Source organism: Pinus tabuliformis, chromosome 2_1 (assembly GCF_031772625.1).
Source record: "Pinus tabuliformis cultivar Carrire ecotype Pingquan chromosome 2_1, CPIR1, whole genome shotgun sequence".
Classification (NCBI taxonomy): domain Eukaryota; kingdom Viridiplantae; phylum Streptophyta; class Pinopsida; order Pinales; family Pinaceae; genus Pinus; species Pinus tabuliformis.
The window spans coordinates 509,463,977-509,483,367 of record NC_142299.1 but is presented as its reverse complement, the minus strand read 5'-3'; positions in this window follow the sequence as shown (position 1 = coordinate 509,483,367).

Genomic DNA, 19,391 nt, shown 5'->3' with positions numbered 1-19,391 from the left:
GAAACGTCCTGCAAATTGGGGATGACTCTTCCTTGTTGAAATTCAATTTGTATGATGGAAAATCCTTAGGTTAAGCAACAAACTAGTAGATTTGTCACATGGGCTACCAAGTTTATCAAACCTACAAACTATTGATGTTTCGAACAATAGATTGAAATATTTGAAATCTCTGCAATTGTTTTCCATGATGACACTCAGGAAACTTAATGCACAACATAATAAAATTCACCAAAACTGGAAATCCCTATCTGGATAAGTTGCAATTTGGAAAGAAATGTTGCATTAGAACAAAAGGCTTGTCAAGAGCGATTGAACAACAATAAAATGCGGTTTGTTGAAAGTTATACCAGACAACTTCTATAATGTTGGACGAGATCGCCCATTTGAGCCATTGATAAAATTTGAAAAGGATTTGGGTGACACTTTCAGTGAAAACAATGATGATAATTGAATTACACCCATAGCTGAGGCAACATAATTGGCTATACAAAACATTTTTGTCAATGTTTTCAGCTAGTAAGAAAGGGAATTTGAATCTCAGTATCAAGATGTTTAACAACCTTGCAAGTTGATAAAACAAGCAATCGTTCAAAAAATCAGTGTTCAAGATCCAACGATACCTGAGGGCACATTGATAAAAGGATTTTAATGGTTTAGGTGGTGTTGTAAGAGGTTTCCTCAAACTTTCCATCAACAACATCAACGACTATCATTCATTCCGACATCACTCTTCTCTATTCCAAAAACTGCCACAAGTGCCCCTGGGGGCGGTTTCTTATTTTTCAAAACCACAATTGGATTATGGATGGGTGATGAGAGTCAGGGCCGCATATTAAATGTGTATATTTAATTTAAACACCCAAAATGCATAGTTCTATGTTAGAAGACTTCTTCCAAAGTTCATTTTTAAGAAAAGGGTTATATATAATATATATATATATATATATATATATGATATTAATATAATATTTTGTAATGTAATAATTTCAAAAAACTTAAAAACAATAGTTTTTATAACTGTTCTAAAAGTAGTTTATTAACTATTTTAAGAAATCAGTTTCCAAAACTAATTCAATAGTTAATGAAGGGGAGGATATTAAAAGAGCATAAATTAAACATGGCAATGGTTCGGAGTTCAGTCTTCACGACTAAATATTCTAATCCAAAATATTTTTGAAGCTTCAGTAATATACTGCAGTTTGACTCTATATATGGGAAGTTGCAACCATTGTTTTTCCTCTCATGTCTTAGCATTCATTCATCTCTTTTCTTCTCCTGGATAGTGTAATATGTGGTTGGTACTTCAGTTTAATTCTTAATGAATTTACTTAATTGTACTCATGATAATTAATCCTGAAGTCCTTAATGAGCACTCCACATATAGGAAGCTCAATCATATTTTCTTAGTCTCACATTATTCTTTTTGCAGTGGACTAAATTCTTATTCTTAAGTGCCTAGATTGGACCATGTTCTTTATTCTTCTTCAACCTTGCATATTCCAACATTTTGAAACTCTCATACCCTCAGACCATTCTGCTTTGGAAGGCTAGGGTTTCAAAACTAGAAATTTTTGTTACAGGCCTTCATGGCATGTACTTCTAGCCACTATAATCTTAATATTTTTATCCAACATAAAAATGTCTCAGGTACTAGTCCCCCCACAGCTAGGAAATGTCTCTTGAGGTACAACATTTTTTTGCGCCATTATCAGGGAACAAAGACATGAAGTTATTTTTCCCCAAGTTTAAATATTTTTGTCTAGTTTTTGAAGGTGACAAAAGCTAGTGATAAGCTGTAAAATTTTCACTTGGTGTTTTTGCCTTTGAGGATCTACTTTTTCTAGGCTTTAATGGCTATCCCTACATTCTTAGCCAATAAGTTCTCCCAACTTGATTTTACTGGGATCCCTGGTTATCCTCATCATGTGCCTAAATTTCATGATTGGAATGAGTATCTTCCAAGATTCAATCGAGATGCAGATGAAAGTACAATTCAACATCTTAGAAGCTTTCATGAATTCATGGAGCAATAGAGTATTGATCATGAATATGTGAAGATGAAGTTGTTTATGTTTTGATGTAGATGAAATTACAATTCAACATCTTAGAAGCTTTCATGAATTCATGGAGCAATAGAGTATTTTTTATGAATATGTGAAGATGAAGTTGTTTATGTTTTGTTTGGAATAGGAAGTAAGGGTTTGGTATAGATCTTTATCTCATTCAAATATTTCTTCTTTGAACAATTTCCATGCAACCTTTAATTCATTTTTCAAAACATTATATTCACAATAGTTTATTTTAGAATATTGTTGTGTGTATTATGATTTTCAAAAACAAATTAAAACTTATGATGATCTTGTTGAAGAAACTGATGAGAAAGAAATTCAAGAATTTATGGTGAATGTTGATAATTCATCAAGCATTCATGAGGACCATAGTAGATTTATTTGTGAAGAGTTTTTTAAATGTAAGAAGAAATCCTCTTCTAAAAAATAAGTTGAACAATTAAAAGAAAATTGTTCTTTAACAACTCCATAAGCACAAGATCTGCTGGTCATGACTAAAGATAATAGAGGGAGCACTAAACATGATAAAATTTTAGACTTACACCGATAACAAAAAAAATGAAAAAATTATTGATCACGAATATGTCATGGAGTATGGTGAATGTGTGGATCAGCCTCTTGAGTCTTTTGAAGACAGTCACTACTTTCATAACTTTTGTGGCCCCATGCAAGATGGAGAAATTCCACTTCAAATTAATCCCTCCAAGTATTATTTTTTCAATTTCAAGCATGCTCCTATTTATGATACAAATGATTTAGAGGAAGAATTAAATACATTTCCTCCAATAGCTTTTCCCACGAAAAAATGTAATGAGAAAGGAGGGGGTATTTTTGAACAACCATAGCTAAATTCATGGACTACCATATGTAAAGAAATTTCTAGTAAAGAAATCATTGTTCAAAAATATGTCATGAAGCATAGGTGTAAGTGTCTTTCAAAGAAAACTTCTATTGACTCTTTCTAGGTTGAAGAGTTGGTTGAAAAAGAATTTATTAACAAAGATCATGGTTTTTATGGGAGTAGAAATATGGATTTTCTCCTACGTTTTAATTGCATGCTTTTCTCTTCAAAATACCTCATAGAACCACCCTCCAAATCATTTGAAGACTATTGAAAATCTCATGACTCACATGGCTTTGTCACTGAAGAAAATATTCAACTACATGGTTTTTTTAATAAAACTTATTTTATCAATTTGAAAGAAGCCCCGAGTTATGATACATATTTTTCTGATGAACAGTGGGATAGTAGCCCCCATGCAAATTTTTTTGCAAGAAAATGGGAAAAAAATGGTCAACACAGGGTTCCAAAAGAATTTAATGATAAGTATATTCTTTTAAGAGGAGAAATGGGTTTGTCATTTGAAAATGTTATAATAATTATCGAAAAATGTTTTCATGTAAAGCTCAGAGTTGAAGAATTTAAAAATAGGGATGCTATAAATTCCCTAAATCATTATGATGGTAGAGAAAAATGCACCCATAGTTTTCAAAATTGTTATAATATGTATCAAAAAATTTCTATTGAATCAAAGCAAGATTTTGGAGTTGTTCACCAAGGATTTTGTGATCATGTAGCAGATTATATGGTAGCTTTCTTCGATCAACAACGAATATCTATGTGGGGGTATGTATTACATTTTTCTTTTGAAAAATTATTGTTGCTCATGTCTGCTATCATTTTCAAAGTCCAAGGATAAAGTGGTATGAGATCCAGTACTCAAATGTTGGAGTTGTATCATTGGATAATTAATTATACTTTAGAAAAATCGGTTTTGTAAATAGGTACAGATCTGTACATAAATAAGCTTTGTAACCAATAATCTCATTTTAGCTTGCAGAAGATTTTGTTTTAGTTGGCTAATAAGGATCAAATTTCCAAAGAAAACAAGTTTCAGGGAGAGTTTTAAATTTTAATCTTTCAGAGCTAACTGGGAGCAATTCCCATTTTAGGAATCCACGCCCAACTAGAGGTTATTGATCTACAATTATTAGCACTTTTCTACAAAGAACTGTCCCTAGTTGGAGCCAGATATTGTAGCTCATTTGTTCCAGCTAGAATGAAGAAAAGTGCTTTTAAATAAAGCCATGAAATGTTTGAAGCTGAAGGACACATAATTGCGCCAAAAGAGAAGTCTGAAGTAATATGATTTGAATGTCATTACACTAAGGAAAAAATTTATGGACACGTTAGCTATTTCTCTACAGTATTACATACATCTCGGATTAAACAATGATCCTAGATGGAGGAATACAAGGGTGATACTTTTAGATTCAAAATCTGTTGGGGAATAGAGCTCTATTCCCAAAAAACCATATTAGTTTCTCAACATTTGGACTTCGTGAGAATACTTAGATTATGACTCGAGGATACCAAATCCTCCATTTCAAATAGGACTTTGAATGACTTGTTGATGATTTTTTCTTTATTTATTTCTTCATCTATAATGATTTCCTACCACACATATCTACATTGGAAATCGGTGAGGGGACAATTAACTTGCTAGTGGTTGTGTACAAGAAAGAGTTCAAGGCAATGGGCGGGTATTTGACATACTCAAGAGTGGAAATTTGGAAGAAAGTGGAGAATTTTATTCAAGCTATTGGGTCCTATAAGGATAAAATATTTCAAAAGTGAGCTCTCCTATATGAACACCAGATGGAGAGAGTCAAGCATGAGAACACTAGAAAAAGTAATGGAGGTAATATGCATCCCAAAATCAATTCTGAATTCTTAGTTCTAATGATTCCTTATCAAGAAGCACGCTTATCTTCTGGTCCTCAATTATCACCATATCAGGTGGAGCAATCAAATACTGGTCAGCTGGCTGTTCAGAATACTCATCGGGTAGATCACCTGGTTCATGCAAAAAAGTTGTCATAGCTTAGCGAACAACATAGTAGTGTTGCTGCAACCATTGTTAGAGTTGAAAATGATGTTGATGTAGAATTCAAAAGAGAGTCTATAACACCTCTAGAAAGCATTCCATTCTGGCCTGGATGATGACATACCAATTTCTTCCATGATTAATAATAAGGCACTATTGTTATATTGATAAGAAATGTAAGTGTCCTAAGGTGCAGAATTTTCAATGCATTTTCTAATCAAACAGAGTAAAATTTTAAAAAACACACGATCTGAGTTTTTTGCAGAATACCCGTAACTGACTTCTCTATGGCCAATTTCCAAAAATTGGGATTCGTTAACCAGATTTCGCTAATTCTTTCAAGGCGAGTTTTTTGAGAAATGTCCTACAAATTGGGGATGACTCTTCCCTATTGAAATTCAATTTGTATGATGACAAATTCTTGATTTTGGGTTAAGAAACAAACTAGTAGAGTTGTCACATGGGCTATCAAGTTTATCAAACCTGCAAACTGTTGATGTTTTGAACAATAGATTGAAATCTTTGAAATATCTAAAGAAAAATTCGATTATGACACTCAGGAAACTTAATGCAAAACATAATAAACTTCACTGCAAATGGAAATCCCTGTCTAGATCAGCTACAATTTGGAAAGAAATGTTGCATTGGGAAAAAATGCTTCTCAAGATCAATTGAACAATGGTAGGAAGCTTTGTTCTGAAGGTTATACTTGAAAACTTCTATAATTGAATTGAGGCTTCTGTGATCCATGTCAATGTTAAGATAATTCTTCGACTAAAATCACATGATAGAATATTTGTTGATGTGTTTCGAACCGACCAATGTGGTTCATCGTTAGGACAAGTTGGACAAGATTGCCCATTTAAGCCATTGATTAAGGTTGAAAAGAATTTGAGTTACACTTTCAGTGAAAACAATGATGATAATTGAACTACATCCATATTTGAGGCAACATAATTTGCTATACAAAACATTTTTGTCAATTTGATTAGCTAGTAGGAAAAAGAATTCAAATCTTACTATGAAGATGTTTAACAATGTCGCAAGTTGACAAAACAAGAAATTATTCAAACTATTAGTGTTCAAGATCCAACGATACCCAAGGGCACAATGATAAAACGATTTTAATTGTTTAGGTGGTTTCGTAAGAGGTTTCCTCAAAGTGCCCATCAACAACATGAACAACTATCATTCATTTTGGTAGCATGCTTCTCTATTCGAAAAACTGCCACAGGTGCCCTCGGGGGCGGTTTCTTGTTTTTCAAAACCACAATTGGATTATGGATGGGTGATGAGAGTCGGGGCCGCATATTAAATGTGTATATTTAATTTAAACACCCAAAATATATAGGTCTATGTTGTAAAATTTCAGAGGGCCCAGAGTTCATTTTTAAGAAAAGGGTTATATTTAATATTATATATATATATATATATATATATATATATATATATATATATATAGATATATATATATATATGATATTAATATAATATTTTGCAATGCAATAATTTCAAAAAACTTCAATTTTTTTTTTTTTTTTTTTTGTAATTGTTCTAAAAGCAGTATATTAATTGTTTTAAGAAGTCAATTTCCAAAACTGATTTGATAGTTAACTAAGGGGAAGATAATAAAAAAGTAGAAATTAAACATGGTAAGGGTTCGAAGTTTAGTCTTCACAACTGAGTATTGTAATCCAAAATATTTTTGAAGCCTAAATATTATATTGCAGTTTGATTCCATTTATGGGAAGTTGTAGCCATTATTTTTCCTCTCATGTCTCAACATTAATTAATTTCTTTTCTTCTCCTGGACAATGTAAGATGCAGATGGTACTTCAATTTAATTCTTAATGAATTTATTTAATTCTACTCATGATAACTAATCCTGAATTCCTTAATGATCACTCCACATCCAAGAACCTCATTCATATTTTCTTAGTCTCACATTATTCTTTCTACAGTGGTCTAAATTCATATTCTTAAGTGCCTAGTTTGGACTCTATTCTCTATTCTTCTTCAACCCACTTGTCTAGTCCAACATTCTACAACTCTCAGAGCCTATAACCATTCTTCTTTGGAAGCCTAGTGTTTCAAAACTAGAAATTTTGGTTACAAGCCTTCATGGCCTGTACTTCCAGCCACTAATATTAATCTTTTTATCCAATCTCAAAATGTCTCAAGCACTGGTTCACCCATAGCCTAGAAATATCTCCTAAGGTACAACACCATGTTACCAACCCTTGAGGTCACTTAAACTTTTATTTACCTAGAGCCTCAGTTGCTCCCACGGCATGGGCATGCATGCAACTGAGACCCTCCATTCTCTCCCACAACAAGGGCATGCCACCTACTAGAACTTTTTCAACTAGTTTTGAGCCTGCGACCCCTGACTTTGTGCCAAGTTTTAAGGGCCAGGAGTGAGGCCACTATCGAGAACTCCATGAAACTTTGAGAAATGAAAAATAATATTGGGACAATGATACTAATGTAAATAATTAGAAAAATACTTGACTAGACTGCTACTACCCATGATATGCATTTCCTCAAATACATCACAAATATGCATTCTATAGGTCATAACAACATACCTAAGAATATGGATCCCATACTTATCTTAGATTCATAAAGAAGCATTATTTCCTTATGAAAATAGCTAGATTATCATATATTAGGTAATATTTTCATTATTCATTCATTTACTAACCAAAACATGATAAGATCAATACATCAACATTGTCATAGAACATACTCATAACCAACATATGAACAACATAAATAACAAGGATATGACAACCATAAATTCCACATATAAGACAATACATTTATACATGAAATACCGAGGAGAAGGAACTCCTATAAATGAATCGATAAGCCAACCAGTTATGGAATTCAACGAACCATCCAACTATAGATTGGATGAACTAAATATTTCTTTAAGCCAATCACCCCCATGCCATATTCAAAGCATGAATGTGGGGCTCATAACCAAAATCAACCAGGGCTTCCTGAGGCTACACCACCTCACCCTTAACAATATAACCATGCTTTACCACAATCCCCACTAGACCACCATGCCTGAAACAAGCATGAATGCCACAATATTTCTCCACCTAGATTGTGAGGAATTTTCCTATCTCCTAGTCTCTAGGTTTTACCGTACATCCTGCCATACAACGATCAAGGATACCTAGGCCTGATCAACACTCCACCCTCTAATATTTACCATATATCTTGCCATTCTCCATACAAGGATTATTAGGCCTGATCAAGGGCACCCACCTCTAGGATTTATTGTATATCCCACCATTCACTGATCGAGGATTCCTGGGCCCGCTGAGGAAACAAAAAATTCAGATTTACCGCAACCCATAGATTGGTTCAATGGTTATTAGGCCAAGGATTTATCACAATCCATTGTGTGATTCAAGCATCAATAGGCCATGTGTTCTTTCTTTTAGAGACCACCTAACTCAGTTTCAAATCCATCTGGTAATCCAAATCAACCAAAACATAAGAACCACATCACAGCTTGACTATTCGGAAATGGAAAGGCTAAGACGAAAAAATTTGTCACACATACAAAAAACCATGCCCATGACAACAAAATAACCAATAACACACATGCATAAACATACATGCAAAAACTAGCCAGGAAATCATATAATATGCAACTCGATACATGCAAAGAATTCTCATGTAGCGACTTGATATTGCTCTTCCTTTCTTAATATTTGCTTCCTCTTTGCCTTCTTTTCTTTTCTTGATCCGATGTTGAAGTTCTCCAAGAAAAATCTAAGTGCCCAAGAGTGTGAGAGAGAGAATAAAGAGAGAGCTCCAAAACTGAACTGACAAAAGGTACCAACTATTCCTTAGAAGCGTTTTTATTAATGAGGCCTCCATTTTCTTCAATTTTCCATTAATTTTCTTCATTTTCCTCCTCACATGCAACTTGTGACCTTTTACCTTCCTTTTCTCCTAATTTCCATTATTTTCATAAATAAAATGTCAATTAATGCATCATGCCTTTCTAAATCCTTTGTCATTTCCTTTTCCAATTTCCTTAGCCATAATTTGAGCACCCAAACTAGGATGTTTTTCCCAAGATTCAACTTAGAATAAGTGTCCCATAACCATGGTTATTATTTTTCCTCTATTAACTTTATTTACAAGGAAATTTCACCAAGGTTGTTACATGAAACTCGATACTTGCAAGGCATTCCTTTGTAGCTCCTAATCTCACTATTCCGTTGCAGTTTGCCTCTTTCCTTTGCCTTCTTTCTCGAAACCTAAAGTATACCAAAATCCTCCAAGAGTGCTCCAAGAAAACTCTAAGTGTGCAAGAGTATGAATGATTCATGTGGAGATTGGTGGCCATCCACCTATTACACTTAGACCCCCACCATTGTTTCTTTCAATTTTTTAGTTTTCTTAATTATAGCACAATTTACTATTTCTGACAGTTTTTCATGCCCTGAACTTCTAGAACCATTTTGAGGCCCTAAACAACAATTTTTTGCAAAATCACCTATGGAAAATATGAGTATTCAACTTTATATTCACTATTAGGAGTTGTATTCCTCATATAGATCTTTCTAACGAGGTATCATGTGCATTAAACGAACATTGTATGCCAAAGTTATGACCCTTTGAAGTTGATGTACCAATTTACCCCAACGGGGCCCATAGTTTGGCGTCTCATCTCCTAGGGTTAGGTTCTTGGATGTCTGGGGTTTCCCATTATTTCTCAATGATAAATAGGCCTTCAAGACTCATCGTGACACAGTTCAGATGCATGTAGCCACCACATCTCTTCTCAGAGATAAGCTACCATCGCCCGAGCTAGTCTTATTTCCATTCTATTTGTAAGCATATTTCAATATCTGATATTAATGAAATCAAATGATATTTCTATTGCATCTCTATATTTACAGTTATATATGTAATTTGTTGCATTCATGTTTAACTTCAGATCATTGGTATCAGAGCGGTCTACTGTTTCTCGATACTTCTTTGCATGTCCCCAACAAGGTCACTGTATAAGGAGTCAGGGCTCGATCTGGTTTAACATTTGCAATATCAACCTTGTAAACCTCAACAACCACCCATCGGGGAAGAAAATAAAGACAAGGGAGAAGGAGATCCTATCAAAATATTGCTCAAGGAGGCCCTCGATAAACAAAGGAACATGGTGATGGATAAATTTTCCTAAATCCTTCAACGGTTTCCCACTGACGTCTTATCCACATCTAGAAGCCACTCTGGAGGTGTTGCTCCTTTTAAGGTACATGTAAACTTTGACATTCCCATATTTAAGGGCCAAATATATGCAGGCGATGTAGATAAATGGTTAAATCTACTAGAAGGATTTTTTTGTTCATGATTTTTCCTACCAGGAAGATATTACTTTTTCTCTTCTCAAAGCTGCCCCTCGCGTCAAGGACTGGTGGGAAACCTATTCTGAGTAGAAGAATGAAAGTACACACTCACTGTTTTTAGTTTCACGCACTTAGAAATTGTTCTGGGGTGCCATCAAGGAGAAATACTACCTCCATTAAGACCAATATGGTTTATAGGACCTTAAGAAGGTAAGATATTAATTGATATTTTTAACATTTTATTTCTATGCAGCTAAATATGTTGGTAGTTTGACAAACTAGAAATTCCAACGTAACAAGTCAAGAAGATTGGTAGTGTCACAAATATTTCTAAATTTAGAATGAATGTGAGTAAAATATGGACAATACAAGAGAAAATGATTTTCATCTTCACCCCTCTTAGTACGACATAGGTGAAAAAATTTGCCATCCCATGGAATTTTGGGTATTAACCAATGCCCAACTTTGAAGCTCATGAGAATTAAATCTTATCTTAGTAATTTTCATCTTCTTGTTGACACTAGTTAAGACAAATATATAATGTTAGGTTCCAAGATTATGGTTGATCACCTCCTTCTACCATGTTAATTCCATTTTTCACTCTAACTCTTTATAGCCCTACATTTTATCCTTAAATTTGGAAATAATAATATTTTTATTATTATCCTCATTATTCAAAATGATCTCCTCCTTTATCCCCAAATGCTCTAACTAGCTTGAGCCAAAGGTGGATGTTTTGGCTCGAGTTAGAGTTAATTTTAGGAAATCGCTTTGCTTCCATTTTGAATAGTTTTCTTATACATAACATGTAGTTTCATAGCGATCCCTTCAATAGGGAAAATGCTAGTTTGAATCAAAAGGATATGGTAGGGAGTATTTCCTTTAATTTTTAGTTTGTAGCTTACACATTGTTTACATGTGTATTGAAATATTATTAAAGCATAGAAGAATTATACATATTCCTATTACGTAAAAATGAAATATCACATTTTCGTTAAGTTTTAATTATTTTATCTCTATTTAAAGCTAAAATAAAATATTCTTACTTCATATGGACATTGAAATATTTTACTTATGCATTTTGTTGTAATATCAATAATAAATTAATCTAGGAAAAGTTTTATAATTCTTTAAATAAACATTAATAAAATATGCATATTTATTTTTGTTTTTGAATAAAGTCGACAATGTTTATTTATTTTTAGATAATATTTTTTTTATTTGAAAATGAATCATTGTGAGTAGTAGTTTCACTCTCATACTAGGTTTTAAATTGTGCCTCTTGACACGGTGATGTACATCCATGTTGTCAATGCACATTGCATAATATATTAAATATTATTATTGAGTATATATTTTATACTATTAAACACATATTCTAGTTGTACTTTTTGTGTATATTATTTATTATTAATCTTAATCAACCTATTACACAATATTTAATATTGTGTCAATGATGTATATTTGAAAGTCTAAATTCCATATGTAGTTAGTATGACCTAGATCTAAAAGAAATTGAAATTGATCTTAGGGGGGCAAGGTCCCCAAGATCTGAAAATTTGAAATGCCAAGAGAAAAGTGGAGAACACCTAGTAAACAGAACCACAAAAAAACTTTTTTTGATTAAAGTAGAGAATAACTGTAAAAGCTAAATTGTGGTGGATAGTCAGTCCTTTTACAAAACGAGTCTTATTACTTATAGCTTTCTTATACCATAGGTAAATTCCATGGGTGGGTAAATACAATGGGTGATAGAATACCATGCGTTGATGTGACCTACAATACCATGTGTGAATGAAAACCATGGGTGGATTCCACTTACAATACTATGCGTAAAATCCATGGGAGGGTAAATACCATGGGTGGATGAATACCATGTATGGCTGCAACTTACAATACCCTCGGTAAATTCCATGAGTGGATAAATGCCATGGGTGGATGAATACCATGGGTGGATGTCATTTTCCATTTAGATCATTCCTCCCTCCTTAAGAAGCAATGGTCCCCATTGCATGAAATTCCCCCATAAGAAACATTTGTTGAATATGAATAGCCACTAAAGAGAAATTTTAATGTGGTTAACCCATAACTGTGATGAACGGAGATCCAAGGATAGAGACACCTCGTAATTATTATGAAAAAATGTGATACTGACAGTGTGCGGCCTAAAATATGGACTTCTATTAAGTGTGGGTTTGTGGATGACCCATAACCATGACAACCGAATATCCGAGGAAAGAGATACCCTATCATGCTTGTGACCAACTGTGATACTAACAGTGTGCAACCTAGAAAATGGACTTTGATGATAAGGATTTTGTGCGGTTGACCCATAGTTGTGATGATGAATGTTGATGATGTAGCAAGTGCCCACATAGCCTGGGCTAGGAGGTCATGTCTTGAAAGAATCCAAGCCGGGTGTTGTTATGCTGAAACTCATAAACATGAAGGATATGCCTACCAAAGTAGGGTGGGAGGGCACGTCTCCAAAGGGAACCCACTCTGAATGTTGCTCCAGATTTAAAATGGGTATAATTTAGTTAATATAACTCATAATCTTTCTTATAACCTATTTTTGGAAATAGAATTATCATTCTGCATCTTCCCATGTGTTTGAAATCCATATCTAGACACTCTAGAAACTCAGATTCATGCTGCGATTGTCCCACCATCACAACATTCAGAAAAAATAATTGGTTTCAAATCAACGATATCTCCCTCATCCGAACTCCGATTCAGATGATTTTTTTTGAATCTTAGTATATTTTTGCAAACAATCCAGATATGAAATTCATTTTTGTGAATTTTGTACCAAAGGTTCCAGATCTAATCTACAAGCTTTCCATCCAAAAAAAAAAACTCTTCCCATTGTGGAGGTCGTAGGACATGCATGATGTTTATTAAATATTGTTGCAAAATTTTGAAACTAAAATATGTGTCAAACCCTCATTTCTATGGAAACGTAACTTGAATCTCATAACACTGATCCAAATCATGGGAGAAGGCCGCCAAGATCTAAAAATAATTGAAATGGATCTTGGGGGGCGAGGCCCTCAAGATATGACAATTTGAAATGGAAAGAGAAAGTGGAGAAAACCTAGTAAACAGAACCACAAAAACACTTTTTTTATTAAAAAAAAAAAAGATAATTGTAAAAGCTACATTATGGTGGACAATCCGTCCTTTTACAAAATGTGGCTTGTTACTTATAGCTTTTCTCGATTACAATACCACATGTAAATTCCATGGGTTGGTAAATGCCATGGTTAAATGAATACCATGGGTTGATGTCACCTAAAATACCATGGGTGAATGAATACCATGGGCAAAAACCATGGGTGGATAAATACCATGGGTGGATGAATACCATGGGTGGATGCCACTTACAATACCCTGGGTAAATTCCATGAGTGGATGAATGCCATGGGTGGATGAATACCATGGGTGGATGCCATTTTCTATTCGGATCATTCCCCCCTCCTTAAGAAGCAATGGTCCCCATTGCGTGAAATTCCCTCCTAAGAAACGTTTTTTGAATATGAATAGCCACTAAAGAGAATTTTTTATGTGGTTAACCCATAACCATGATGAACGGAGATCGAAGGATGGAAATACCTTGTAATGGTTGTGACAAACTGTGATACTTACAATGTGCAGCCTAAAAAATGGACTTCTATTAAGTGCAGGTTTGTGTATGACCCATAACCATGACAAATGAAGACTCGAGGATAGAGATACCCTATCATGCTTGTGACCAGTTACTATGATACTAGCAGTGTGCGGCCTAGTAAATGGACTTTAATGACAAGGATTTTGTGTGGTTGACCCATAGCTATGATGATGATTGTTGATGAAGTAGTAGGTGCCTACATAGCCTGGGTTAGGAGGTCATGTCTCGAAAGAATCCAAGTCGGGTGTTGTTATGCTCAAACTCATAAATGTGAAGAATATGCCTACCAAAGTAGGGTGGGAGGGAACGTCTCCAAAGGGAACCCACTCTGAATGTTGCCCCAAATTTAAAATGGGCGTAATTCAGTCAATATAATTCATAATATTTATTATAACCTATTTTTGGATATAGAATGATTATTCTACATCTTCCCATGTGTTTTAAATCCATATCTAGACACTCTGGACACTCAAATTCGTGCTGAAACTATCTCACCATCAATAACATTCTGAAAAAATATCTGATTTTAAATCAGTGATATCTCCCTCATCCAAACTCCGATTCAGTCGATTTTTTTTCCAATCTGGGTATCTTTTTGCAAACAATCCAGTTATGAAATTTATTTTTGTAAATTTTTTACCAAAGGTTTCATATCTGATCTACAAATAGTCTAACCAAAAAAAATAAATGTTCCCATTGTGGAGGTCATAGCACATGCATGATACTTCTTTAAGGTTGCTACAAAAATTTGAAACTAAAATATGCGTCAAACCCTATTTCTATGGAAACATAATTTGAATCTAATACCACTGATATAGATCATGGGAGAAGGCCCAGGAGATCTAAAAAAAATTGAAATGGATCTTGGGGCGGAGGCCCTCAAGATCTGAAAATTTGAAATGGAAAGAGAAAAGTGGAGAACACCAAGTAAAGAAAAGCACAAAAACACTTTTTTTATTAAAACAAAGATAACTATAAAAGATACATTGTGGTGGACAATCTGTCCTTTTACAGAATGTGGCTTGTTACTTATAGCTTTTTTCAATTACAATACCACATGTAAATTCCATGGATGGAAAAATTCCATGGTTGAATGAATACCATGGGTTGATGTCACCTAAAATACCATAGGTGAATTAATACCATAGGTGGATGCCACTTACAATACCATGGGTAAATTCCATGGGTGGATAAATACCATGGGTGAATGAATACCATAGGTGGATGCCACATACAATACCATGTGTAAATTCCATGGGTGAATGAATACCATCAATGGATGAATACCATGGGTGGATATCGTTTTCCATTCAGATCACTCATCCTGAAGTCTAGGTTCTTCAAGAACACTTTATGACCCTGCAAAAACAACACTATCCTCCAAATTTTCTTCAGCAATAACATTCTCATCAGTCTCATGAGTCAAATATGGAAAAACCACAGAATAATCCAGAATCAGAACCCCTCCTTTAGTATGTGGAGGAACATCATTATCTGATTCAAAATAGAACTTTTTGGATGCAAATTTCTTCAAATGAGTCAATTTCGTATCAATAGTGGAATTATCTTTATGTGATTCAAGGAAAATAAAATTTCTAGAAAGAATGCACTTCTTATTTTCTTCATCATATAACTTCATGTACAACTTGTATGCTTTGGAAGTATTAGAATAACCCAAGAATATACATTTTTGGCTCCTTGCACCTAATTTATTTTGTGTGGCTTAGGAATTAAACCATAGTAGTTAGATCCAAAACTCTGAAATGTTGAACAGCTGGGAGTATATTATACCAAAGTTCATAAGGAGGTTTTTGATTAACAATATAAGAAGGGAAACCATTTATAATATATGTTGCACAAATCACTGCTTCTCCCCAAAACATCCACTTCACCTTCTTAAAAAACATAATAGATCTAACCATATTAAGAAAAGTTCTATTCATACATTCTAGAATACCATTTTTTTTTAGGATTATAAGGTATGGTAGCATGATATTTGATTCCATTGTCCTTTAAATACTTTTAAAAATCACTAGAAGTGTATTCACCACCATTTTCATTTCTTAAAGTGCCAATATTCAGTTGAGTTTCATTTTTAACCATAGAATCAAAAGTTTTAAAAACTTCAAAAACTTGCAACTTATCTTTCAACAAATACACCCAACAAATTCTTAAGTAATCATCAATAAATGTCAACAAATATTTATTTTTATTGGAAGCTACAACAAGCATAGGTCCACATAAATTTGAATGTATAAGACCTAATTTTTAGCAAGGTCTAGAAGAACAACTATGAAAAGGTTGCTTACAATGTTTTCCCAAACTACATGCATCACATGGTGTGAGATTTCTTGGAATTGTAGGAAATTCTTTTATACCCTCATGTCTCATAATATGTATTTTTTCATAGTTAATATGACCAGAATGAGCATGCCATAATAAACCAGAAGAAAGAGTATCACTTTGTTGTGCTAAAAGTGCATAATTATCACTTACAATAGACAATGTGTCATTCAGATTTAAAAGCTTACCTTATTCAACACCGGACATAATGACTATATCATCAAATTATCTATGTATCTCATTCATTCCATCATACATATGTATGGAATTCCTTGTTGTCGAATATATATAAGAGACATTATATTTCTTTGAAATTGTGGAATGTAAAGCACATCCTACAGAACATAACCTGCAAGATTTGGTATTTTCAAACTAATGGATCCAATCCTAGAAGGCTTAATCTGAGATTTATAAGCAAATCAAACTATGGAATCAACCTTATCATTAAATGTTTCAAAAGAATCTCTTCTAAAAGTAATATGACATGTGGCACCTAAATCCAAAATCCATCTATCTTTCCAAGAAGAAAATTTTATACTAAAAACGTCACTAATATTCAAATTACAATGGCAAACAATATAATGTGTAGACTCTGATGATTTTCCCTTTTCTATTGGTGGTTGATATTTCCTTTCATTCAACTACCCCATATTTTCTTAAGGTGTTATGCAATTAATAGATGTATGGCCTACTCTTCAAGACCTATAAACTTTTTTAATATTCTGAAAATTTTGTTGTTTCTTGTCACTTATATCACCTTCATTATGTCCCCCCCCCCCCCCCCCCCCCATTTCCTCTAAAATCTCTTCTACCACACCCTTTGGTACTTTACCACCTCTAAAATATTCACCATGAGACTTTTGACCTTTTTGTACAAGGTAAAATTTTCTATGTTAGGATTGGGTGGAGGCTCTCTCTTCCCAAAGATATTTTCTCTCTCACCTATTTTATTCACCATTTTATCAAATGTAATATATTTTAATTGTCCATTGGCTTGGAGATATTCCCAGTAGTGTAAATAGATAGGGTGGAGAACATTAATACAAGTTGTAAGTTGAAAATCTTCTTCAATACCAATGATTTTTATATCATGAAAACTAACTTTTATTTTAGAGGCCATCTTTAAAGGATCATTGTATTTCATCTCCAAATTAAACAATCTCAACAACGATTGAATAATTTCAAATTTTGAATGTGAAACATAAAGTTCTTTAAACGTCTGTAACACTTCAAATATTGTATGATAAGAAATAATATATTTTCTTACCTCCTTTTTAATCAATGAATAATTAATGTGTATGCTTTCTTTTCTTTTGTTTCCCAAATTGCACTTTTATTTTCGTCATCGGGAGGCTTAGGTGCAATCCCTTTATTATCTCTTTCTTTCTTTCCCTCACAAATTCATTCCTAGAAGTCATTAAAAAGAAGTTTGTTTTTGATATTTTGAAACCATTCTTGATAGTTCTCCTTTCCACAAAGGAAAAATCCAACTATTTATGTCAATTAAGTCATAATTTATGTGCATCCAAAATAACTCTTTAAACAAATCCTTTTCAATTTGTCAAAGATGTGCAATACTCTCTTAAAAAAATATAAGTCCCTTTACTCATTTATTTTAAATAGAAATTGGCTTAGTGGTTTGATGTTGGGTTTCAAAAATAACCCCAAGGAGGGAAGGGTTCAAACTTTGTTGTCTTCCCCTTTATCAAAAGTTATTTTTAATAAAAAAATTGAATAAAATTATTCATGCTCTTTCTCCATTTTTTAAAATAATTTTTCTTATGAAAATAATTTTCTAGCAGAATATTGGACTGTTGTTGACCAAGTTAGCATACCTTAGCTCATTAGGAGTTGACAATTGAACGTGTGTAACAACCACTATACCCTTTTCCCATATTTGTTTCCCAGTCACTTACAAAAGTAATTGCATGGAGGATTATCTCATGTCAGCAACACGAACGTCGAGCCTTCCAGTAGGTCTAGGCTCTTGTTGTGGTCTTAAAATAGTGATCACATGATGTTGCGTAGTGGGAAACACAATCCCCAGTAGAAACAACCCATTCAATGAATTAATTCCATGGATTTCAATTTTTTTTCATTCAATTTTATTCCAAGACCGCTTAGCAATGGCCGAATCTGGGAATTTGGGGAGTCATGTTGCAATTGGTCCTCACTCAAGGAACACATTTTTTTCTTTTAAGTGCTTGATTTTCCAAATCATTCAGTTGGCGGGTCTACTATGACTCATTCTTAAAATTACACTTCATAAAAATGATTGTGATCATCTATATATAACACAATTTCATGTTACCCATGTCAAATAATTTAAATATGAAGGCGTCAATCAAAGATTGTTAATATCGACTCATAAAAATGATTGTGTTCATTACATAACACAAATTCATTTCTTTTATGTCACAAGATTTATATAGGAAATGTGTTTGATCAAATTGTACCATCATCACACAGTTTACCTCTAAAAATTTACATTCTACATGATGATTTCCACCCACATAGTAGTCACATGGACCTCCTTGCCCTAGAATTTATTTTTGTGATAGTGGTAGTGGCAATCGATTTCGACGGTGGTGTTAAAACTCAATAAGGATGCTCATTTGTAAGACTGTAACTATCCACGTGTTCTAGTAATGACGAATCCGTTGCACAACTCCAAGATATTTACATGCACAAAGACAAGAATCTTCGATCACTATGGGAGGTTTTCCCAATGAACATGGAGTTTATAAAAAACTCAACCGATGTTGTGATACCACTATAAAATCCAATATAAACTCCACAATAAAAACTTTGTGTTATTATTGATGAGAAAAAATAAGTATTTATACAAGTAAAATTTCGGTACCACACAGTTATGTCTGGATAGGTTATTAACTAAAAAACTAAAACTAATTTCTTTAATAATATACAATAGAAATATCGAAGGATTGGTTAACATGTCTAATGGGTCTCAATATATAATTATATTTAAGTTAGAGAAGGAAAAAAGATTTGTAATTGGTTAATTGAAGAGGAAGTTTCTGCACGT